The sequence below is a fragment of the Microtus pennsylvanicus genome, chromosome 15, assembly GCF_037038515.1.
Source record: "Microtus pennsylvanicus isolate mMicPen1 chromosome 15, mMicPen1.hap1, whole genome shotgun sequence".
NCBI lineage: Eukaryota > Metazoa > Chordata > Mammalia > Rodentia > Cricetidae > Microtus > Microtus pennsylvanicus.
The window spans coordinates 18461231-18485997 of NC_134593.1; positions in this window are offsets into that span (position 1 = coordinate 18461231).

Sequence of the window (24767 nt, forward strand, 5' to 3'; positions counted from 1 at the left end):
TTCCTTCTGTTGTTTGAGTTGCTCTTACCACATTTCCTTATGACCCCCTGTCTTGGCTAGGATTTCTATCAACGTGATAAAAGACCACGACCAAAAGCAAGTGTGGGAGGAAAAGGTTTGTTTTATTTACACTTACGGGTGACATTTCTTCACCCTTGGAAGTCAGGGCAGGAATCTGGAAGCAGGAGCTCACGAGGAGGCCATGGATGAATGCTGCTTATTGACTTCTTTTTCATGGTTTGCTCAGTCTATTTATAGAACACAGAACCTAGGGGTAGCCCTGCCCACAGGGAACTGAGACCCCCTCACCCATCAATCATTAATCAAGAAAATGCCCTACAGATCTGATAGAGGCATTTTCTCAATCAGCCTTTGCTCCTTTCAGATGTCTCTTGCTTGTGCCAGCACCCCCTCCATTTCTCATCCACTAAGAATATCTCCAAGGATGTGGGCATAGTTCACCCTTCAAGTTTCTCTGGTTTATGTAAGTTTCTCCATGGGCAGCTACCTTTCAGAGTCTGATTTCTTGACCCTCTGACTCTGGATGAACTCAATCACCTTCATGCTATTTTAAGGTTTTTGATGCTGCAAAACGAACTCAGTGATATTTCTGGGTCTATTTTTGTTGCATCTTGCTTTGTGTGAGCATTTTTACCTCACTGGTCTTTTGCTTGCATGCTAGGATGTCTGATTTTGTGCTTTTATGGGTTTTGTTTGTGTGCATGCATTTCGTATACCTTTTCTTTGTTGTTGTTCTTTTTAGTAACTGTTTTCTAAAAAAAGAGACAAAAAAGTATAGAGTTGGGAGGTTGGGGAGGTAGGGAGGTTCTGGGAGATGAGGGGGGAAATTGTGGCCAGAACGTATTATATGAAAAACTTTATTTTCAATAAAAATTTTAAAAGATTTTGGTACTAGGTCGTTGTGCTTTTTTGCTATGTTTGCCTTCTTATTCTATATTTTTTTGGGATAGGTGCTTAACTGAGAAAACATGCAAATTCTCTTCTCTGTTTATTAGCTGTGCAATTCTGAATTTTTTACTTAATTGCCTTGAATCCCAACCTCATTTCTCTGCAAACTGAGCAATCCTATCTCTCAGTGGGGACTTGAGGAACAAAAGGATTGATTTATGTTGTTCAGCCCAGGGACTTAAAATGATTATATAGATGAGCAGTGAAAACACTCCTCTGAAAAACTGGTCGGATTGCCATGTGACACTACTGTCATGTTTAGTCCCCGCACGTCCAGTTAACAAAGGACACTTTGGGGTGACTAATGAGTAACACATCACTTTCTTTCCTCTCTGGTCTTGTGTTATCATGGATATAAGTTGGTAGATGAGAGTGCCTTAGTCTTAATCATAAACAATTCTAAATTGTGATTGGCCAGTATAAAATGCAAAAATGCCAGGGGGTCCCCCTGTGACTATACAAAACTATTAAAGTAAATATATGTTGATATCTAAGGTAAAACCCTTCCCCTCACATCCCCTCCTGTGGGTGGATGGTCCTGGGAGCGGACACATCACAGCAGTACACGAGACTTTCCACTGAGGACCAGCCTCCAGCTGCTGTGGTGTGCATACTATCAGGCCTGGCCTTTGCATCTACTCACGCTGGCTGACAGAGGTAGGGTGGAGGGTTAGGAACACGAAGTGCCCTCATTCAGCTTTTGTCGTACCTGAAGATGCTTATTTAGTTGGTTATTCTGTTTGCTGATTTCAGAGTGAACATCGAGGTCATACATAGGTATAAGAACAGATCCAGTACCAATCTGCTTACTTGACAGATTTTCTTGGAACCATCTCTTGGCCACAGTGAATGTTTCCCTGAGTATTTTAGGCAAAACAAAATGCGCGCATTTAAGTATGTGGTGGGGGTAGGGAGGAGCTTTGTGCAAAGATTTTATCTTTTCAAGACAGGGTTTCTCTGTGTAGCTCTAGAGCCTGTTCTGGAACTAGCTCTCATAGACCAGGCTGACCTTGAGCTCATGGAGATCTGCAGGCCTCTGCCTCCTGAGTGCTGGGGTTAAAAGCACGTGCCACCACCACTACTCGGCCTGCAAAGATTTGAGCTTTAAAGTCATCAGAAAACACACGTGGGAAAGCCTTTGCGGGTTAAACATCCTTTGAGACACTGCAGGTAGACAATACTGTTAGTTTTAAGACCTTTTTAAAGGCAAGGGAATCCTTGCTGTTGAGTGGTCCAGGCACTTGGAGAGACAAACCCATTTGTAAAGATGATGAAGCGAGTGACCGGAGAGGAGACTAGCGGTATCTGCTGTCAGTAGGGTCATCAAGGCAGGCTCTGTGAGGTGACAACATTGAGAAAGGTATGCCCTATAAGAACAGAGCATCACACCCAGAGGTCCCAGGAAGGGAATGTGTGTGTGTGTGTGTGTCTGAATTATAGAAATCCTAGAAGCGGGGACCGGGAGCAGTGAGTCCAGGGAGGTAGATGGGGTTGCCTCAGGCGGGACAGAATGAAAAGACACAGCAGTCATCTTACAGAGGCTGCCACTTAAAGGGGGTGGCCCGCACAATTATTTGGGGGTAAAGAAAGCCTAAGGCAGATGGATAAATGTCTTCTGTATCTTTCTAGAATATTCCTGCTGGTCAGTATTTCCTAAGAGATTGGGATGTTGGAAGGCAAGGAAGGAATCAGTAGCACTGACCTGGACCCACAGGAAATGGTCTCCTGAGGAATAGTTAATGGTTATTTATTGGCTGGCAAGCTCCCAAATGCATCAGAGACCAACCTAAACTCATACCCAGTACCCGCTATCTGTGATCATGCTGTTTAGGAAAGCCTCTCTGTTTTGGTTAAATGGTGACAATTTCCTGAACCACAGTGATCAGCATTCCCAGCACTAAAGTGAATGTTTTCCTCGACTCTTGCCACTCCCTGCGACACCTGGTAAGGGCTGGCCCTAGAGTTGTTTATCTGCAGTTGGCATTCTTTAACTCACCACTTCCCACATTCGGGCCACTCCTAACAATGTCAATCTCTGACCCAAACAGGACGCTTTGGCCCCTTCCTCCCATCCCTTCCCCAGTGTGCACCCCGATAACTATGCCTGGTCTGATGATGAGCGCCCTAGTTTCCCGGTACAGGGGAGCTCACTTCTCAGCGTCTCTCCCATCAAACCTGTGCCGTGAAGACCCTGCTCGTTTCCATGTCTGTCTTTCATTAGCTGGCCTTACAGTAGCCCTGCACTGTGCACTGTCCTCACGAACAGGTCTTTGCCATGGACTCATCGTTACGAACACAGGGGAAACACTACTAGGAGGGTCACCTTAGGCAAGTCGCTTCATTGTTTGTGACAGGAGCCTCCAGAAGGAGTGACAGTTTACCTCACTTTTCAAAGCTAAAACTTCTTTCAGCACCCCTAAACTCTCACACGGCAGTTCTCAATCCCACTGTTTGTCCCAGAAAGACCCACAGTAACCAAGGGTCAAAATGCCAGTAAGATCTGAGCTTGTTCTCCTGAGAGACCAAAGCCTCAGTGAGGGGGCACCTGCTCTCATGGGAGTCAGCAAACAGGGTTCCTTTATGTCACCGGCTTGTGCTGGAGGTGATAAAACAGAATTGGAGTACCAAGATGGGTGAACAAGCTTAGGGCTTCCATTCTGTGACCGAAAAGTCACAGCTTGGGAAGAAGCATTTGCAAAGTCTGTGTGACCAAAGGTTGTTATCTGACGCATAGAAAACGCCATCAGGAAGTAAACAAAACCAAACAGAAATGGGCAAAGTCTGAAGATGTCCCACCAAAGGGACACCCCGATGACAAACAGCATAGAGAGAGTTACATATCACATCTCGTGACTCTACACCATACACCCTAGGGTCCTGGGATGGTCAGTAGTGATTGCCAGCTTGGCTGGGTCTACAGTCACCTAGGAGACACACTGCTGGGGGGACAGAGAGGATTAACTGAGGGTGGGACATCCACCTTCGAAGTGGGTGGCCCGGATTCTAAAGAGGTCCAACCCCAAAAGAAGAATGTACTTAGTCCTGAGTCAGTGCTTCTGATGCTTCCACTGCCATTCTCAACTTACACGGGACTCCAGCTTCCCAGCCTCATAGCGTGGACTCCACACCACTGGCTCTCTGGGACTTGTGTGTGGGACTGGGACTGCTGGGACCTGCAGCTTAGTGGTGGACTCAGCAGCACCAGGGTTTTAGTTTTTCTAGTATGCAGCCATCATTGGAACATACAGTCCCATCCAGTAATCCAGCCCTGTGGCTCCCCTTGTATAGGCTATACATATCCCATTGACTTTGTCCCCCCAGGGAGCCCTGACTGCTTGTAATATACCACTGCATGCTTATCATAATGGAATGTCCCTATCATGGAGAACCTGATGGCTGAGAGAGTGTGGAACATGGATGATGTTGGGAAGTCCTTCTGTATATGTATTGCTTTATTGGTTAATAAAATAATAATGAATAGAGAATCTGTCTTAGCCTGTGATTGGGTAGAGTAGAGCTAGGTGGGGAAAACTAAACTGAATGCTGGGAGAAAGAAGGTGGAGCCGGGAGATCATGTAGCCGCCAGAGGGGAAAGATGCAAGCTGCCAGCTGGAACCTTGCCAGTAGGCCATGAGCCTCATGGTAAAATATAAAATAACAGAAATGAGTTAACTTAATATGTAAGAGCTTGCTAGAAATATGCTATAGTGATTGGCCAAGCAGTGATTTAATTAATACAGTTTCTGTGTGGTTATTTCGGGAGTCCAGGCAACTGGGAAATGAAGAAGCCTCCTACAACAAATAGGAAAACTCAAGTTCAAGGCTGGTGATTAGGTTGAGAGAGTGAACCTCCTGTGAATGAGCCTCCAACCCCTCTCAAAGGCCCCTAGAGAGCTGTCTTTCCCTTCCTGCCTTATGAGATGGGGATGAGGTGGGGTGATACAGTGAGTAGAAAACTGTGTTTTCCCTTTGAATTTCCCTGCAGATCAGAAAGTCTTCAGAAAGCTTAATTAATAATAAAACCAAGCCGCAGATACTTACCAGATTGTGAGGTAAGCTATTGGGTGGAGGGCCAATAGCAGGGACCATGAATCATATGCAAACAGCATTTGCCCTGGACCTGACAGGTGGAACTACCCTCATAGTCTGACAAGTCCTTGATGCCATGATGATGGTAGAGCCCCAGGGAGTGAGCAAGGCCTGATGGGTGATGAGACTCAGGCCAGGTGAGGTAGAGGGAATAGCTGAATGGAAGTCCAGAGTGCTAGGTGGGTTCCTCAGGCATTCCTGCCCAGTGGAGGCAGGGTGCAAGAGGGAGGGGCCTGATGCCTGGCTAACGTGGGAAGAGTTCTCTCCAGGAGACAGCCCCTATGGTGGTGTGGAGGAGTGGGTGAGAGTAAAGCTAGTGTCAGCAGGCTCTTGGGGTGCCCCACGGCACACCCACGGTTTGGGTGTCGCTGCATTTGTGTTAGGCAACATTTGCTCAGTGGTCAGAGGAGAGAGTAGGGCTAAGATTTTCTATGCACATGGGCCTTGGCTTACAATGGGATTGCTTTTCACTTTGTGTGGGGTTGGCACCAGAAATCCGGCACTTTGTTATAAATTAGGCCTTGTAGCAGACACCTTTGCCCATCTCCAGGCTAATGGAAGTGTGCTGCATATAGTACGAAGGGTAGGCCAGGCTAAGCCAGAGTGTTTGCAAGGTTTGGTGGGCTCGGTGCAGGTCCCCTGGGTTTTGGCTCAGGAAGGGCTTTGAGCTCACTTACCTGCTTCTTCCCCTACAGCTGCTAGCCACAGCCCAGGCGCCTTCCCAGAGCTCTGATCTGAGGATCGAATCAAGTGAGGGATGCTGGGATCTGACTCTGAAAGATCAGGACAGCGTTGCTCTCTTCGATCTCAGAGAATGCAGCATTCATCCCAACCTCTTGGGGAAAAATTGGAAAAAAGACAGAAAGAAAAGGCTACAGAATGTATTTTATTTTTTATAGCAAAAGGCTCCTGAGTTACATAACAGCATGACTTTCAGCAAAGTGCATAATAACCCTCTTCGTTAGTTTTTAGCAACTTATTAGAGTATTCGGGAGGCAGAATTTTCTGTGAATAGGGGAAAGAAACGCACAGAAGTGAGCCACGGAAGCATTCTTGCTGACAGCGTAATCACAGCCCTGCCCTGGCACCCCAGAGCAGAGGGCCAGGCGGCACTCCCGACTTCAAAGCCACTTTCTGTTCACAGCCATCCACTGTAATTCCTCACCAAAGGGGCCTTTGAAAGTCACATTTAACATACTGTCTCCCTCTAATCCTTCGTGTTTGGGCCTTCCTATAATTTGTGCTACAGACATTATCCGTTAAAAGCAAATTTTAAAATATAAGATCAAAGTTGACTCTGGTGACGGAGAAAGACAATTTGAATCAGGTCACATTTTGGTTCACACGCATTTTTTCCCTGTTTGCGTTCTCCTTGCAGGGACCCGTCTCCTTCAGATGTTTTAACTCGTGCTTAACGCTATCATTATTGTTTTCCTTGGGTCTGGTGTCAAGGCAGAGCTTTTAGGAGGTGCTTTTTATCTGTGGTCCCATGGAGCCCCAAGGATTTCACTGAAGGGTCCTGAGTAGGATACAGGGCTGGGGCACCTGGAGACACTCTGCCTTGAGGCCTTTGTCTTCTCCGTTTCTTTGTATAGTTTAATTTAGGAATAGCACTCGCTTCTTAAACAAAGGGACAAGCTAGGTGAAGGCCTGCGCATGTGCTCGGCTTCCACAGACACCAGCCAGGCCCATGTATGCACCCAGAAGAGCTCTCAGTGGCCGGATTCCTGTTCCAATTCAGGGGCCGTGTTGATTTGGGTACCACGTTAGATCACTCTCGAGCGTCCCCAAATCTAATTCCATGCCAGTTGAAACTAAGATGCTTTCGACGGGGCCAGACTCCAGCTGTTGGGACCCAGGAGCTGAACAGAGCTGTAGAGCGTGCCAAGCACGGTCCCAGATGCTGCTCACCTCCATGGCAAGCAAAGAGTCTCCTCCAGCAGAGGAAACCCAGGGGCAAGACCTTTTTCCTGCAGCCTTGCCTCACATGGTCCTTCGAGCAAATCAGTGTGTGGGCATGTGTGATTGGGCGTGCCTGCTCCTAGTGTTTTCTTAGATTATACTTGAAAAGGCCAGAACAGAAATATTATGGAAAATTTACAGGGGAGACAGAAAGGATTTGAAAGTATTGTGTCTGGATATTTCATATCTGGCAGAAAAGAAGGGAAAGTAATTTCTCAAAGACCTCTCCAGCAAGTTGTAACTTTAAAAGACTCCAGTGTAGACTTTGAAGCTCATGGGTTTGAGTCAGGTTAGAGGTGAGCCAACACTGTCACCTGTATGACATCTGCAGTCTGGGAAAGAGCTCGCGCTGGGCTCCTAGCACTCTCTAGATGATTATCTGGGGAGTGTGGGCAGCCTTCTATCCGTCTACACCCCGATTTCCTCTTATACAGAATGGGGCTAATAAATGCTCCACCATCCAATTGAGGATTCTGGGAGAGGGATAGGAAAGAGTAAAGATGAGATTGAATGTCCCAAAGGGCTCTTTGGACCCAGGGACCATGGCCGCCCAACACATGGTATCCAGTGGTCAGTAGTATGTTTAAAAAAAAAACCTAAAACACTAGGAAATCAATTTGGATTCCAAGATGGAAACATACTGACAACTTCATTTATGAAATCCAGTTTCTCATCTCCCACCCAAGGACACAAAGGCTACTTCCTGAAAAAAGGAGTAATGGTTCCAGATCTGGGGTCATAGGAGAAAGATTCTGTGGTCTAACTTGCAGGAATTGCTGAGAATCTAGAGATGGGAGTCTTATGGTGGCCTGAGACCCAAGGGTTCCCCAATGTGTGTGGGACATTTTTGATTGCCACAGAGGGGTAAATCTTAGTAGTGTCTGAGGGTGGAGGCAAGGCAGCACGTGAAGACATATTCTCACAGGAGAGCCACCTCCCCGACACTTTCTCTGCTCTAAAATGTCTGTGGCTTCAAAGCTACGGCTGACTTATGGGGAGAGTCAAAGACTCTGAAATAGCGGGGCTTGACTTGGTGGTCTGAGGGTCTGGGAGATGAAGGCACTGTCACCTGGTCACCCTAGGCGTCTGCAGTGTTCTAAGAGCTGGATATGGTCATTATGGTGAGGAGATTGCTGGCCAGTTGGCTGTGTTTCAAGAGACTACTTACTGCAGGCTGCCGAGAGCCTGCGGGAATGGGGACACAACGGACTTAGCTTCGATTCCAACTGGCCACCCCCCATTTTGGAAGCCCCAGCTGGGTCTCCTCTCTCTCTGTGTCCTGTCTACAGAGTAGCTGGACCAGGCAGCCCATTGTTCCCTTCTGAGTAAATGACTGACTGCCAGAAGAACCTTCCTGATCCTAAAATTACCTTTGCCCTTTCTTTCCATGTGTTCCTTCTGATTGCCCTATTTATAGTTTTTTTTTCTTTCTGAGATTTGAAATTGTTACCCATTAGCTTATGTGTCTCTCTGCTCTGACAGGAATTGGAGTTTGAGGCTGGCATGTGCTTTCAAGAGGCAGATGCAGGCAGGTTGACCAGGAGTTCAAGGCTGCTCTGGACTACATGATGAATGCCAGGCTGGCAGGGGACCTATCTATAAACAACCCCACGTCAAATAAACAACAACAACAACAGCAAAAAACCCTGAAATATTGGTCCCTTTGGAGAAAAGATCTTGCTTGTAGTAGTCAATGCTTTCCCCTGTGTTTCATTACCATGCCTAAATCAAAGTTTTAAATTTTATATGAAAAAACTAAAAGTGATATGTGTTTAATGTATGGTGCTCATATGGGCAGAATGAAGGCTTATTTGTGAGGTGTATATATGTACAGAAGACAAGTATGTGGAATATAGTAGTATATATGGTGGTGGTGGTGGTTGTTAGTTATGGTGGTGATGGTGTGTGTGTGTTTGTGTGTTTGCCTCTGTGCAGTGTTTGTTTGTGTGGTACGCAGGCAGTTTACATGGTACATGTGTGATGTATGCATTTTTGTGTAGCATGTGATATCTGCCCATAACTCGTATATATGGTGTACATAAAGTATGTCTGGGATGTATATACATGTGTATCATGTATGTATGCATTCATGTTTCAGTGTATACGTGTGCCTGTGAGGTGTGTGTGTGTGTGTGTGTGTGTGTGTGTGTGTGTGAGAGAGAGAGAGAGAGAGAGAGAGAGAGAGAGAGAGAGAGCACATGATCTAGACAAGGTACACAAAGTCTTGAGAGGTTAGCCTGTCCCTGGAGCTCCTGGTCCTTCTGTGGGGACAGCCCACACAAGACTCATGAGCTCACCACTCTGGTGTCTTCAGGTGCTGATGATAAATGTGTCAAGGCTACTCAAGCGGCACCACACATCACAGCAGAAAGTGGAGGCTCCCCAGCCCTACAGATGCAGCTCAGAGCGCAGGGAGAGGCCGCCTCTGATCTGGAGTTGAACAAAACCTCCGCTCACACCATCTGTTTCGGGAACTAAATAAACAGAACATATAAATTTAAAAATAATTAAGGAGACACACACTGGGCGATCACTTACCCATTTAGGAAAGTCGGAGTGATGCAGTGTTATGCTCCAAGTATCTCAGTTATTCCTAATTGATCAAAATACCCTGATGTTTACAGCAAATGAGAGCGTGATTCAGAGTGAAATGAAGTCAGTGAAATGCCAGAAGTTTCTACATCCAAAACAGAGACACGGCCCATATGTTCTGAAATACTTTTGTCCTTAGGAAATGTTTATGAAAAAAATGGAAAAAGGATATGCAGAGCTAAGAAAAGAGGTTCAGATAACAGGGAAGCGGGAGCACCTTTGTCCTTTGGGCCCGTTTTCAGGGTTATTTGTTAACTGGACATTGTGTTTGAGAGACCACTCAGGCAGAAAACAAGAAAGTCGCAGTTATGACACATTAATTTTTATGTGCAAAAATGTCAGGCTGTTCAAAGGTTTTTAGGAAATTTTGTATGGTACCAGATAATAAACATTTATGATAAAAGATAAATTATGCCATTGCCTCAGAGCAAACTAAACAGCTGCATACAAAGCCCCTCCAGAGGTAGACCCTCCACTCCGATCAGACTCAAAAATTTATAGCATGACACAGAAAACCAGGGCGCTGACCAGACGACATTAGTAAACAAATAGAGTATGTGGGTGTGGACAGGACGGTGGCACTCATCCAGAGAGCTCTGTGTACCTTGGGACAGTAGCTGCTGATTAACCCCAAGAGCCAGAGTCGCAAACCTCTGTCGGAGGTCAGGCTCAGAGCCTGTCTCGGGAAAGCTGTTCCGTGATTGTCAAATTGCCCAGTGAGTGCAGAGCGGCACTTTCAAAAGCAGAAGAGGGTGTCGTGAACAGTGACATTGGGCAGCAGATAGGAATAGAAGGATTATTGCATTCCTCCTAGTGCTGTGCAGTATCACTGTCGGGGCTGCTGCTCTTCCTGGGAGACTAGGGAGGACAGCCAGGAGCTCCCAGTAGGCAGTCCCCACCCCTCCGTCTGAAACCTCCTCCTAAGTGTGTGATGTGGAACAAACAGAGCAGGAATAGGCTGTGGGTGGTCACTTCAGAGACTGCTTTATAAAATGCCCGTGGCTGCAGGCTGCAGGCTGTCTCTACGGCTCTTGCATTCTCTGGAGCCCTCCTTCTGGAGAGCAGGCTTTGGATTTGCGAACTGCTCCTTTGAGAAGCTAAGGATGTGAGGAGCCCAAGTCCCTGGCCAACAGTCAGCAAGTGCTACTGTGTGGGTTGTCAGGCCAACGTCCCCAGCTGAGCACCCGGGTGACTAGATTTGCAGAAAACACCTTAAATACAATTTTCTGAAAGCCACAGTGAAGGACCGAGATCTGTAGAAACAGCAGGATAATACATTTGCTTTGTGAAGCCTGTAGAGTTTGGAACGGTTGAGTATGTAGAAACAACAAGTGCATAGATTTTAAAATGTTCATTTCTAGTTTACCTAGTTTATTTCTAACTAGAGTATCAATGATACCTAATGTATCAGGCACTAAGCAGACCAAATGATCAGGTCGGGCAAAGGACAGGCCCACTGTCTAGGAGCCTTGCATATGACACACGTATGAGGACCCCTCATTGTTGTAGGATATTATTTTAGCTATGCAAAGTTATGTTACATGTGTTTATGCTGTGGAATATTACCTTAACTGTGTAAAGGTGTGCTGCTTTCATTTATGCTGCATTTGTTTAATTATGTAAAGATGGGTTGCATTTGTTTCACCTTGCCTGCCTAAGGCATCTGATTGGTCTGAGAAAGAGCTTAACAGCCAATAGCTAGGAAGGAGAAAGGATAGGCGGGGCCACTAGGCAGAGAAAATAAATTGGAGGAGAAATCTAGGTTTGGGATAATGAAAGAAGAGAGGCAAGAATGAGGGAGACGCTGATGCCAGAAGCCAGGCAGTAACCAGTCAGACAGGTATAGAGACAGCAAGAAAGTAAGAAAAGGCAAAAAGCCGAAGGCAAAACGTAGATAAAGAGAACAGGTTAAGCTAAGAGTGATAGCTAAAAACAAGCTGAGCTAAGGCCAAACATTCAAAATCAGCAATAAGTCTCCATGTCATGATTTGGGAACTGGTTGGTGGTCCAAAAGAAAAAGCCTGTTGCACCTCATCCCTGATCTAAAACAGCCCTCCCTCTTTTATAAAGTGGCATATGGAGGTAGATCCAGACAAACCTATTCTTAAACTGTTAGTGCTCATAGGATCAAGGCAGATCACAAAGCAAGAGCATCATGGGGGATCAGGGATGACTCCTTGATGTTGGAGGAATCAGCAATGGGGTCGTGGGTTATACTCAGTCTCTACAAACACACGTGGTCACACAGTGTTGGCTGGAGCAGAGCTGTGACTATGTAATGCCACCCAGAGACCTGGCATTTAGCTCCTTGTGAAAGTCTAGAAGAGGTAGCCAATGAGGAGCCACTCGCCATTTCTGCACAGTCCCTCAGAATGAGCCTGTGGTGAGGAGGGCAAGGAGGTCCCACCTTGTCCTTCAGGGGATGGTGTAGACACAGACGCAAGGGCTTCCTCTCTCACACCCACTGGCCTCGGATGCTTGCTTTTCTTGTTGCTTTGGTGTCCCCACTTCTGTCTCTGTGCCTGGCAGTGGTACTGATAATCCCCGCCCCAGGATCCCAGCAGAGAGGCAGAGCTGTGTGTGTGGACAAAGCCACACGGAGGCCTTGTAGCGGTAGATCAGCTGTCTCTGGACTTTATTATAACTCTGTGGAGACCAGACATAGGGGGTCCTGCAGACACTGGGGGGTTCTGCAGACAGGTCCAGGCCAGAGCAACAGCTACCAGTGTGACTAGAAGAAGCTGACTCTGAGCTATTTCGCTAGATGGGAAATGAGGCTTTCCCCATCTACAGCTTTTTGTCTACGTAAACCTTCAATGTCCTGATTTTGAGCATCAGCCCTCTGACTTTCATTGAAGGTAGACTTTCAGAAAACACAGAAGCAAAAATCAAACCAACTGCCTGGAGAATGTCCTTACCAGCCACTGTGGCTTTCCAAAGGTCCTCAGATGTGTGTCCTTTTCCTTGGCGACTGCTTCATGAGATACAGAGAGCCTGACGGTATTTATGATAAAACAGCCTCAAAGTCATTTGAAATCAGTGGATCGGGAAGAAAAAAAGATACCATGTGCCTCTTCTTCTCTGCCTCCTCTCCCACCTCCTCCATCTTCTCCTTCCTTCCTTTTTAAGTCCTGAGCCGTTGAGGCTGATTCATTTCTGGTTTGTTGTGTTTCGTTCCTGGGCGGTGCACTTCACAAGAGCTAGAGAAAGACATGAGGGTTCGATTAGAAATGGCGGCGCTCTGCCATGTGGAAACATTGAATTGGAATTTATTTTCATATGCTTTATGCCTGATATATCTAAGGTGCTTAAGGTGCCCTGGGGCTTCAAGGTGAACGCGTGAAATGACAACAGTTAAATGAGATCCAACTGAGAAAGTAGATAGTGGAGGAATGTAAGCCAGTGGTTGGGAAGGGAGCCAGCTGAACTCACTAGGCGGGAGGGCATGCCAGCGACCAGGGTGGTGTCGCTGCCTCACAAGGCTCCTGGACTCACAGTCTGTGGCTCTTCAAGGCGACTTACGTGTGCTTTTCTGCAGCATTCCCATCGTACACACAAGAGGCAATTCTTCAGAGCTTGCACTGACAATGGGACGCATCCCTTCAGCATCTAGCTGAGTGCCTTCACTCAATTCAGGGAGGCAGAGGTTACGGTAACTGATGCTTGGCTTGGCAGGGTGTCTCTTAGATCTTAGTGGACACGTGCACACATCGCTATATCTGTTCTCCATAAAACACCGATGGCAAGTGCCAGGATTTCTGTCCCCTTAGATGGAAAAGCCCGGGCACTCATCTTGGTATCAAGTTAAACCATTCCAACAGTGGGCAGGAATCCAGGCCAGGTGCTAAGATAGGTGAGCCGGGCAGTGAGCTATGTGACCATGGACAGAAGTGGCAGGGGTGGGGTGGGGCCAGGCAATGCCTAGTGTTTCCACTTATTCTGCAGAGGCTGGGCCAGGCTGAGCCCTCACCAGTGTAGGTGCTACTTGCTGCTGATGTGAAACTTGGAAGAGGGTTTTCTAATTCTGCCCCAGCTCGTCTATAGCAAAAGCGTCAACCATTGCACTATAAATAAAGGAACTCATCCCTGTTCTTGAGGCAGGCCACAGGCTGCAGGGCACAGGCAAGGGAGGAAAAGTGAAATGTTTTCTTCCATTGTGTCATGGCAGGGGTGCTAGAGCAGACGGCTGAGCCGAGAAAGCCTGAAAGCACGTGTTCCTACCTAATGTACATTTGCCAGGACTTGGAATCGTCAAAATGTGACAGAGACCTCAGGCCATGGAATCTAGTGAAGTGTGGGCATTTGGGCAGAAGGATGGGTAGAGAAAGGGGGTTCTCTGCAAGACTCTGAGACTGAGTGAATTAGCAAGGTCTGTTTGATCAAGTACTTCCTGTGTCTCCAGAGGTAAAGATCGAAGATGGCTCCTTCTTCAGGCCATAGGGAGGGAACCTGAAGGTTTTTGTGCTTCTGTGGCGAAAAAGAGAAAGGCAACCAGAAAATTCCGTGCCCTGGGCATTTCCTTCCCTATCAAGGAGTCATATTTGGGGTGGTGTATCCTGAACCCCTTTAGGTAGCAGATACAGTTTCAGGGTTAGGAAGTACCTTCAAACAGATTGCTTTGGGGTGAACATGGGATGCTTCCTCTAAAACACATTGAAACGTGGGTGGTGTGTGGCCACCGTTGGAAGGGGGTGGCCTTTGCGACATAACTAAGTCATGAGAGTTGACTGTGGGGTCAACTCTCGTTCTCAAAAGACAGAGCCAGTGCCTCAGCGAAGGTTGTCACCACCCGAGGCTCCCTTCATGCCCCATCCCTTCTCGCATGAGCTCTCAGTCTCTGCAGAGTTGAAACAACAAGAAGCCTTCCCTGAAGCTAAGTAGAGTCTGGTGCTATGCTGTCAGACTTTCCAGCATGTAAAACCATGAGCTAAAGAAACTTCTTTCCTTTGTAAACTAGGGGGTGTTGGGCATTTTGTTACAGGAACAGTGAGAACATTAGATGAAGGCCGTTTAGCTGTTGGTGTTCTACAAGGCTCTCAGGCATTTGGACTGAGCTTTAGGTGAGTCTTGACAGCTTATTCCTGTGAACCCTAGGTGTTTGGGGGGTAGGCTGGGACCCAACAGGCACCAGGAATCCTCCTGTCTCTGCCCCTCTTGGAGCTGGAGCTACAGGGGTTTGCAGGGACACTGGCTTCGTCGTGTTGGTGCTGTGACCCAAGTTCCATATCTCACAAGTGCTGTGGAGGCATCTCCCCAGCTCCTCTTTCACTTCCTTCTGGCTGGGGACTGGAGGACCACAACAGCACGTGTTTGCTCACCGGGGCCTGCCTCTCCCATGCATCTTCTTTAACACGGACCCCTGGGCCCACATAGTTCTGGGAACTGACTGAGGAGTAAGCAGGTGTTTTTAGAAGCCCAGTGCTCGCCATTTGCGACTTAATCATCAACTTCTCATTTAACTGTCGTCCCGTGCTGCTGCTCCCGTTCTGCTTGGCATGCCATTGTTCTAGCTCGGACCCTGGGATGGTGCCATTGTGGTATTCAGTTGCTTTCTTTTGAGCTAGGTGCTGCAGTTTGGGTCTGGCCTGTTCCCTCCAGTGTTGAATGTGTGCCTCCCCTGGCACATGGTGCTATTTTGAGAGGTTATGGAAACTTCCAGAAGTGAGGCCTGGCTGGGAGAAGTGGGTCACTGAGAGCAGTTCCTTGCGGGGCAATCTTGTCTCTGGTCCATTCATTCTGCCCCAAGCTGAAGAACAATGTTTCTCCATCCCTTTCTAATGAGGGACCAAAAGTTCAGAGACTATGAGCAATATGCATCTTTCTGTCCTTAAGACGGTTCCATCGGGCATTCTAGCACAGTGACAAAATAGGAAACTCTGGGGTTTTAGTGCCCATAACTGGCATTGGCTGACTGCTAATAAGCTTCTTTGAGGTGTGGTGCAGCATGTGAGCCTGGAAGGACGCAGCTGCATCTGGTGCATGTTATGGATGCGGAAGAATGATGCTCGGCAGTGAGAAGACTCGGATGCAAGAGGAAGACAGTAGGGCTGTCCTGACGGAGCCCTTGACGTCGCCTGGCTGCTTAGATGGGGATCTGGGACCCTCAGGAATAAGGTATCATGGTGGGTCATTCTGGACATGAAACTGGGCAGGAGAAACACTTCCGCTGGCATCCCAGCCTCCGTACATATATCTATCCCAGGCTCCATTCCCATCTATCACTGATGTCTCCAGATGAGGACCTTGTAGGTAACAGCAGCCATGATCCTAATGGGTAATCAAAAAATCACTGGATCTTAGAGTTGAGAAAGCTTTCATTAAGATGGATGTTGGCCTGTGGGTGTGGCATTTGCCTTTTGTGGTTCCTTGTTTCTTTCCTGAGGATTAAAACTAGTGACCCCCCACTTCCCAGAAGCCTTGGATAATTCTGGTCTTGCTTTCTCTAAAAACTGTAGGTGGAGTTGTTGCTGTAATCGATCTCTTTTCATGGGACACATGCTGTCCTCCTGTGAGGTAGGAGAGACCCTTAACAAGGGGGCGTCACTGTGTACGCACAGAGGCTCACGGACACCTTCAGCACCTGAATAAAATAGCAGGGAGTTCCCACTTTCTGCAGCTCTCTGTCTCTCCCTGGACATCACAGCGACAGCCCTGGGGGTGCTGAGAGAATGCCAGCTTGAGTAGGGATAAACATCCTTACAGCAGAGGGGGCAGGGCGGGGAGGGGGCTCTCTTTCTATTGTCTCAAGGTTCTGGAAATCTCCCAAGGGAGATTCAATTTCCATATAGACAGGGTTAGAAGTTTTATCAGACCTTGGCCTTTCACACAGGAGGAAAATTTCCAAACCCGTGGGAGATACTGATATGTCTATCAATTTTCAATTTTGTCTAAAAGAATAACGCTAAGAATATTTATTTGAAAAAGCACACTAAAATCAGATTTTAAAAAATTAGCCTGGTCTATAACGTATAATCACCATATCTTTTGTAGAGCGAATTCCACTTCAATACAAAATATTTAGCAAGTTTAGCTGTTAAACTGTAAACACCAGTCTCTTGCATAGGTTGTCTTGTTTTATGAATAGCTTGCTACCCGTTCCTTATTTTATCATGGGGTCACCTTAGAGTCTGACAAAAGCGAGACTGTATGCTAGATTAAATGCATGCAGGCAAGCATGAACACCGTGAAAAACCATATGATTGTTCTATCTCCCTTGTGGAACCCAAGAGGGTTCCCCTTTTATTTATGCGTGTTCAAAAATGTGTAAAAATATATTGGGTATTATGAACAATCAGCTTACATAAGCAATATTTAGTAAGAAACATGTCTTTGGAGCCAGATGTGGTATTGTGTGGGAGACTGGGACAGGGAGATGGCTATGGGTGCTCAGCCAGATCTGGCTATATAATGAGTCTGTCTTTAAGCATTCAGCCACAGCACACACTGCACAGGGCTCTCTGTGCTCTGTAGGTTGGTGGTTGTCCCACTATGACCATGACTCTCAAGTGTCTCCCCATTTCCCCTCACCCCATCTCAGTTTCTCCTCCCTTTCTGTTTATTCGGGACTTCTCTTGACACTTATGGCACCCCAAGGCCCTTGCTTCTGGGCCCTGGGTTCTTCAGGCTCCCAGGTTATTGTCAGTTCTAATTGCCCCCAAAGGGAAGGCTATAAGGCCTGTTCTTTACTAATGTACTGTGTAAACCTTCTACCAACTGGCTGCTACAGCAGCTACTGAGGCTGGCACAGGCTCTGGACCAGTTTGCGTTGGTCTGGGGTTTGTGTTTGAACTTGGTACTTCATACAAATTCCTTCAAGAAATCCCTTGAAAAATGTGTTACAACAATTGGTCATGAACTTGAACATCAAGAGAGTAGATCTGAGGTGTGTTTTATATCCTGTTCTCGCTGTCTCTACCTGTCTACACACACACACACACACACACACACACACACACACACACACACACAATGTGAGATAGTGTCTAGTTTTCTCTCTACTGCTACGATAAACCTCATGACCAAAAGCAACTTGGGGAGCAAACAGTCTATTTTGGTTTATAGTACAGAAGCCATCATCAAGGGATGTTAGGGCAGGAACTCAAAGCAGGTACCTGGAGGCAGGAACTGAAGCAGAGACTATAGAGGAACATTGCTTGCTTGCTCTCCATGGTTTTTTCAGCCTGGTTTCTTATACAACCTAGGACAACCTGCCCAGGGGTGATGCTGACCCCCGGAGGGCAGTTCCATATTAATTGTTAATCAAGAAAATGCCCTTCAGACTTGCCTGTAGGCCACATGGCATTGTTTCAATATAAATTCCCTCTACCCCATGACTCTAGCTGTGTTGTGTTGATTAAAGTCTACCCAGCACAGATAGTTCATGTCTGAACTACCCAATTTAACTCATCTATGATGTACATAAATTCCAAACCATCAGGATGAACACCATACATATGTATGTATCAGTGATATTATATATATATGCATACAATAAAAGAAATCTAAACTGTTAAACACAACCTAAATGCTCACCAAGCAGTGCATAAGTAAGGAAATTATGATATACATGCATGATAGAACACTATTCAGTTATTAAAAGGAGGAAAATCTCTCCTGCAACAACATGATGAACTGGAGAGTCCTGTAGCCTGAACGAAGGCACAGAGCTGTGGAGAGCTTATGGCTTCACTCATGCATGGACTCTTACGCAGAGGATCTTGGAGGAGCTGAAAATAAAGCAGTGGTCACCAGAGTCTTAGGACAATTCCCCAGGGACAAAAGCTGGGGAAAGGCTGGCCCATGGATAGTAGGCCCCACTTGGGGGTGAGTGGGTTCTGGTGTGCTATTTCACACCAGTGCAATTGCACTGTGATTGTAGAGGTGGCTGGGCACTGCTTCTCTCAAACAGCTAGAACAAAAGTCTACCAGCAAGAATGGCAAATGTTGAAGATGTGATATTTAAGTTAATCTCAGTCAACAATTATAAAACGTGTAATATGTATATGCATGCAAATGTCACAAGCTCTTCCCCTATAAATATGTAAAGTTTTTAGTCATCAAATTCAAAAGGATTATTTGGTATTTTGATGTCTAGTCTCTTGAGTTCTTTATATATTTTGGAGATCAGTCCTCTGTATAATGTCGAGTTGGTGAAGATCTTTTCCCATTCTGTAGGCTGCTGTTTTGTCTTACTGACTGTCCTTTGCCTTAGAAAAGCTTCTCAGTTTCAGAAGGTCCCATTTATTTGTTGTTGCTGTTGGTGTCTGTGCTACTGGGTTTATATTTAGGAAGTGGTCTCCTGTGCCCATGTGTTCAAGGCTACTTCCCACTTTCTTTTCTATGAGATTCATGGCCATGGAACCAGGATTTATCCCTAGTGCTTGAACTGGCTGGCATTTTGAAGCTTATTCTCTTTTGAGGGATACGTTGCTCAGCCTAGATATAGCGGGGAGGGCCTTGGTCCTGCCTCAAAGGAATGTGCTAGATTTTGGCCTTACCCTCTCTGAGGAGTGGATGGGGGCTGGACTGGGAGGAAGGTGGAGGGAGTGAGAACTGGGATTGGTATTTAAAATGAGAAAATATTGGTTTTAAAAAGAGAATGAATTAATTAAAAACAATTCAAAAGGAAACACCATTTAATTTTACAAAGATCCTGTGAGGAAGGTGATCATGGTGAGCTTACACCCAAGCAGCTAGCCTCCCGCCTTTTATGATCCCAGCGATGGCTGGTGACAAATGATTACCTTCTTGTTTTCAGAGACGACCTCTCTCTGCCTCTCCCCACTTGGGAGATGTGCATCTATCTGTTCATGAGTGGACGGGGTGTGTGTGCAGGTGTGGGCACACAGGTACACACGTACACAGGAGACAGAGGTTGACACTGGGCCTCTCCTCTAATCACCCTGCACCCCTACTCTCTTTTGATACAGGGTCTCTCATTGAACCTGAAGTTAGAACGATTCCAATCTGTGGATTGCCTGGCCAGCAAGCCCCAGGATGCTGTTTCTGCTCCCAGGCACTAGGGTTACAGTGCGTGTGTGGCCACGCCTGGCTTTTTACCTGGGTGCTAGGGGTCTGAATTGGATTTCCACGCTTGCCCAGCAAGCGCTTTGCCCCTGCACCATTTCTTCAGCCCCACATCTCCCACCCCTGGGCTTTCTGAGCATCCCCAGCTCTCACTCAGAGATGCTCTTCCACATGCCACCACTCAGTTCCAGCCTTATTCCTTGCTGTGTGTGTGGGAGTTGTCTTTCACACAGGAACTATTTTCTTCAAGTTCACTGTGATCAGCTGAAACTGGCCCTACACTCCCACACTGAAATGACTGGTGTGTGCTCTTCGGCACAGCCGTGGGAGCCAGTCTCCCGGGTCCCAGTTCCATACCTATCGTCTTAGTCATGCCGTATACCCTCGGTGGCTTTGCTGAGCTTCCGTGCCAGATCCTGGGTCATCATGATCAGTGTTCTTTCTCCACAGCCTACAAGTACTGACGCTAACAAAATATTTGCAGTATGACCCCACCATGAGAGTTCCAAACATTGCCAACCCCTGTGTTCCCTTGAGTTGTGACCACAGACCAGGGATTTTCTCTGCTCCAAGGGCTTAGCCCTGCAGGACACTTTGATATAGCAAGATGTCTGATCCCAGTAGGTACTTTGTGATCGTGAGCAGAATTTGAATAAACGTATAGCATGCATGTGTTGTGAATATCCTCCACTGTGTCCTTAAATATTTGTCTTTATTTTATGTATCCAATAATGTTGGTGTCTATATATAGAAATAGTGAAAGCCTTTATGGACTGAGTTTAGCTGATCTTCCAGCCAGAGATGAATAACCTTTACGGAGGACTGCTCATCATTACATGTAGACAGTAGAAATGGGGACTCATGTCTGTTCCTGGTACCCTGACGGCGTAAGGACACCAGGATCTCTGAGATGGGGGGGTGGGTACTGGGGCAGTGGAGAGCTTGTTAGCCACTGCCTTATGCAGCACTTTCTGACTAGTTTAAAAGGGGCACTTATCCAAACTAACATCCAAAGTAGACAATAATTGCTAGTTACCTGATTCAGGATGAGCAAACTAGAATGAGCCAACCTTTTAAGTAATGAGATGCTCTGACAAAAGAGAATAGAAATTTATATAGTCTTGGTCTATGCGTGTATGTACCTGTATCCACAAGTACAATACATGTACACACAGAGTGGGGGGAGGAGTCTATGACGATGCTAGGAAGAAGGGTTCCCTTTCTGAGACATCCCATCTTTCTGTAGGAGTTTTCACATCATGCAGTGGCTACTGCCATACCTGTTCCCTTCTGAGATGGAGCAGCCTCGCGGTATCTATTTATATTAGCTGGTTTTTCTCATGTGGTGACCGCACCTGACTGGAACCAACCTAAGAGTGGAGAGGTTTATTTGGGCTCTTGGTCTGAGGGCATTCAGACTGCAATTATAAGGCAGTCGTGGCACAGGGACAAGTGGGTCCTGGGAGGGGGAGCAATTGGCAGCGGCTTGTTCAGTTCTCAGCAGAAACAGGAAGAGAGAGCAGGGAAAGCTGGTGCAAGTTCTTCAGTTCCTTGTGTTCTGTCCCATCTGGAAATGCCCTCACAGGCATTCCCAAGGGTGTGTCTCCTAGGCGACTCCAAGTCTAGTCAGACTGATGACAAAGATGACCCATCATGTGTATATATGTGGAATAAGTTTCCCAAACTACTTTTGTTATTGAGAGAATAATTTTCTTCCAGGCATCATGTTCTGGTAGCTGCCCTGCTCTGAGGCCTTTCTCGCTGTCTTGAGAGTCACCCAGAAGCAGGTGTTCTGGAGGAAGGATAAGTACTCTAGGTTTTCTAAGTGGGTCTGTAGCTTTGCTTGGTAGATATCGTGTCATAATGTCAGCAGCCACTGGGGAGTCTTATCTACGATCATCAGGGACTCTGGGGAGTTTCTTTTTGTGTGATATATATATATTTCAATCAAGGTGCCTACAGTCAGCCCATCCCGAATGGCCTTTAGATTTCCTCTAATCTCTGTCATGCTGCTTGGTAGTGGACATCAGTGGCTTGGACACTTTGAGACTGCAGATGTCCCAGAAGGACAGCAAGAGCTAGAGAGTTTTAAAAACATTTTGACCTTGAGGCAAAAAGAGACTTTTCTTTTTTCGCTCCAGATCTTAAGAGGTGATTTTCTGAAATTCAAGAGGCAAAAAGCAATAGAGGAAAATTATGCCCTTGGAAATCCAGGTGGACAGCTCACTTGGGTCAATGGGGTTTGTGACCCACGTGGATGATAATTGAGTAGACAGTTGTATTGGACTGTTAGTGAGGAGGCTATAGTGTTTGATATGTGACTGTGTGGACAGACAGCATAAACATGAACCCCAGGGGAGCATGCTATGTGATTTATCATATACAGTGAACAGAGCTTAGATGTGACAGGGGAAAGATGGTGAATTTAGCATAAGCAGCGGAGTGTTCTGTGTTGAGATAGACTGCTACTTATAAGGAACATTGTGGGAAGGAACATCATGGGGAGAAAGTAGGTTGCTTAACAAAAAAGAAGAAGATGAAGAGATTCTTTGTGCAGTCAACAGGAAAGGCTAGATATGGACCCAGATATGGTGATGGAGTCTACACTTGGATGATGGGACTGCAGGGGAGGAGCCCATGCAGAAAGGTACGTGTGTTAGGAGGGGACCCAGCAGGTTCTAATTTGCACCTCTGGGGTCCCTGCCACAGAAGACTGGCAGCTTTAGTGTACATTGCCTAAATGAAGTGGTCCACTGTAGGATTCCGTGGGCCATCAGAACCTAACAGAACATCCAAGTAACCGCAAGCCAGCAGCAGTACCCATCATGCTCTCTGTTCCTATCACTTGGTAGAATTTAAGGCCCAGCTCCCCTGAGTATGGGGGTGAGTGGGGGGATTTGTGCATAAGTCGGGGATGTTTGTTAGTCATGGCTGGACTGAGTCTGGTAAGTCCAATGGAAAATGAAAAATTCCCGCTTCCTCTGTTTTGCTTTAAAGGCATCGTATTAAAACACGTGTCATGTCAGGGGGTGTGTTGAGTGCTGAGGGCACAGTGAGGTGAAAACAGTACCCAGCACTCAGGGTCACTCATCAGAGAAGGGAGAGTAGGCGAGCCACCGAGCGGAGGCCTGTAACTGTAACTGTGCTGGTCAGAGAATGCGTTCCCACTCTCAGAATGCCTGAGCAATGTACCAGCACACCTGCTTTAGTCTGAAACCTTTAGTTCATTCATTAATAAATAGTAAGACCCCAACATGTGTGAGACCCTAATGTGACTAGTACCACTTTAGGAAGAAAAGAAAATCAAATGCATTTGGCTCCAGAACTTAAATAACAATTTGGAGCTTGAGATAATAAAATGACAGTGTGCTTCATATGTGTGTGTTTTTCTCAGTGCAAGGTTGCAGATCCAGGGCCTCACGCATGTGAGGGCAAGCGCTCAACCACTGGGCTGCATCTCTGGGCACATGTCTTTCTGCTGCTACTGCCCAACCCTGCAGAAAGCAGAGCTACTCAGACCAGATTTGGACTTCGTTTTCTTCGGGTATGTGCTCTGCAGGTCATGAGGCAGATGTCCAGGACACATGGTGACTATATTTTCAATTACCTAATTAATCACTTTTTATGTGTATTTGCGTGTGTTTATGTGTATCATATGTGTGGGTGCCACACATATGTGGGGCCAGAGGGTGTCAGAACACCTGGAACTGGCCTTCTAAGCCACCTGAGCCCTGGCTCCCCAGAAGAGCAGCAAGTGCTTTTAATTGCTGAGCTATCTCCGCAGCCCGTTAGCTCTAGTTTTGTAGCAAGAGCCACAGCGTTTTCCATGAAGGCCACACCAGCCTGCAACATCCCTTTCTGGAACATTCTTGCCTTCTTCTCTCTCCTATTCTCTTTCTGTTTTTCCTCCTCCCGCCCCTCCCTCCCCGCCCCACTGTAACAGTCCTGCTAATGGGTGCACAGTGGCATCTCCTTGCAGTGTGATCTTTATTTTTCTGCTGATTCATGGTGTTCAACACCTCCTCTCCATCTCTACACAATCCTTTGTAACTTCTTTGGAAAAATGGTTTTACACATCCTTTGTCTACTGAGAAACATTGTAGGAGGCCTGAGCCCCAAGTGCAGGTGAAGAACCATCTTGATCCTTCCTCTCTTCCTCCAGTACTTCTGCTCTCCCTCTTCCCTTCCTTCTGTGACCAAATCACACACATATAAGGCCCTGTTTGATTGTCCACAGTCTGTGAGTCTCTTTGCCATCTCAAAGCTTTTATTTCTCTTTGGGTGACTCTGGGAAGTCTCTGTACTGTGCTTTCAATTTCGTTAGTATTTTCTTCTTTAACATCCATGTTTTTAGTCCACTGAGTATATTTTCTTTTTAAAAATATCTAATATTTCCAGCCAAGCTTTTGGCATCCTCTGTCTTTCTCTTCACCATGGACATGTCCTTCCCCAGGTTGCACAAAAGGCACAGCTATAATTGTTATTTTGATATCCCCTCTAATAGCTGCATCACCAATATTTCTGTGTTTGCTTCCAGGGAATGCTTTTTGCCTTTTGTCCTCTGGATTATAGGCAATAGCTTCTAACTTTCTGGCATGATTGTTGGTAATTTTGTTTTTGTGCTGGCCATTGAGAGTTGACCATTTTCAGGTGCTGGGATGTTTCTGTCTCCCTTGAGTAATGTTGAGACTTTGGTGGAATTTTAAATGACGTGGACATTCTTTACACGGAGAGTGGCATGCATCATGGTGTACCAAGAGGTGGAAGATGGTGGACAGAATAGCAGCTAGGAATCCATGACTTAGTTTCACGGAAAGGGAAAATTAAGATTGCCAGTGGAATTCATGTTGCTTAGCATTTAGTTTTAAGGTACACGTTGCCCGGGATTATCTGGTTGGGTTCGGTGACATCTCAAAGGCCATTCAAGGCAAAAGAGGTGGATGAAGAAGTGAGACTGGTGAACAGCGCAGAGGGCTTGATCCCTCACTCTTGACTTTGAAACTCGAAGAAAAGAGCCAAAGCTTTGGCAGCACTCAGCACACAGGGGCTGAAAGGGGTGAGGGAGGAGCCATCTGGAGCTTTCGTATGGACAAGCAGTCCGGCCACTGCCACCATTCTAGCTCAGTGAC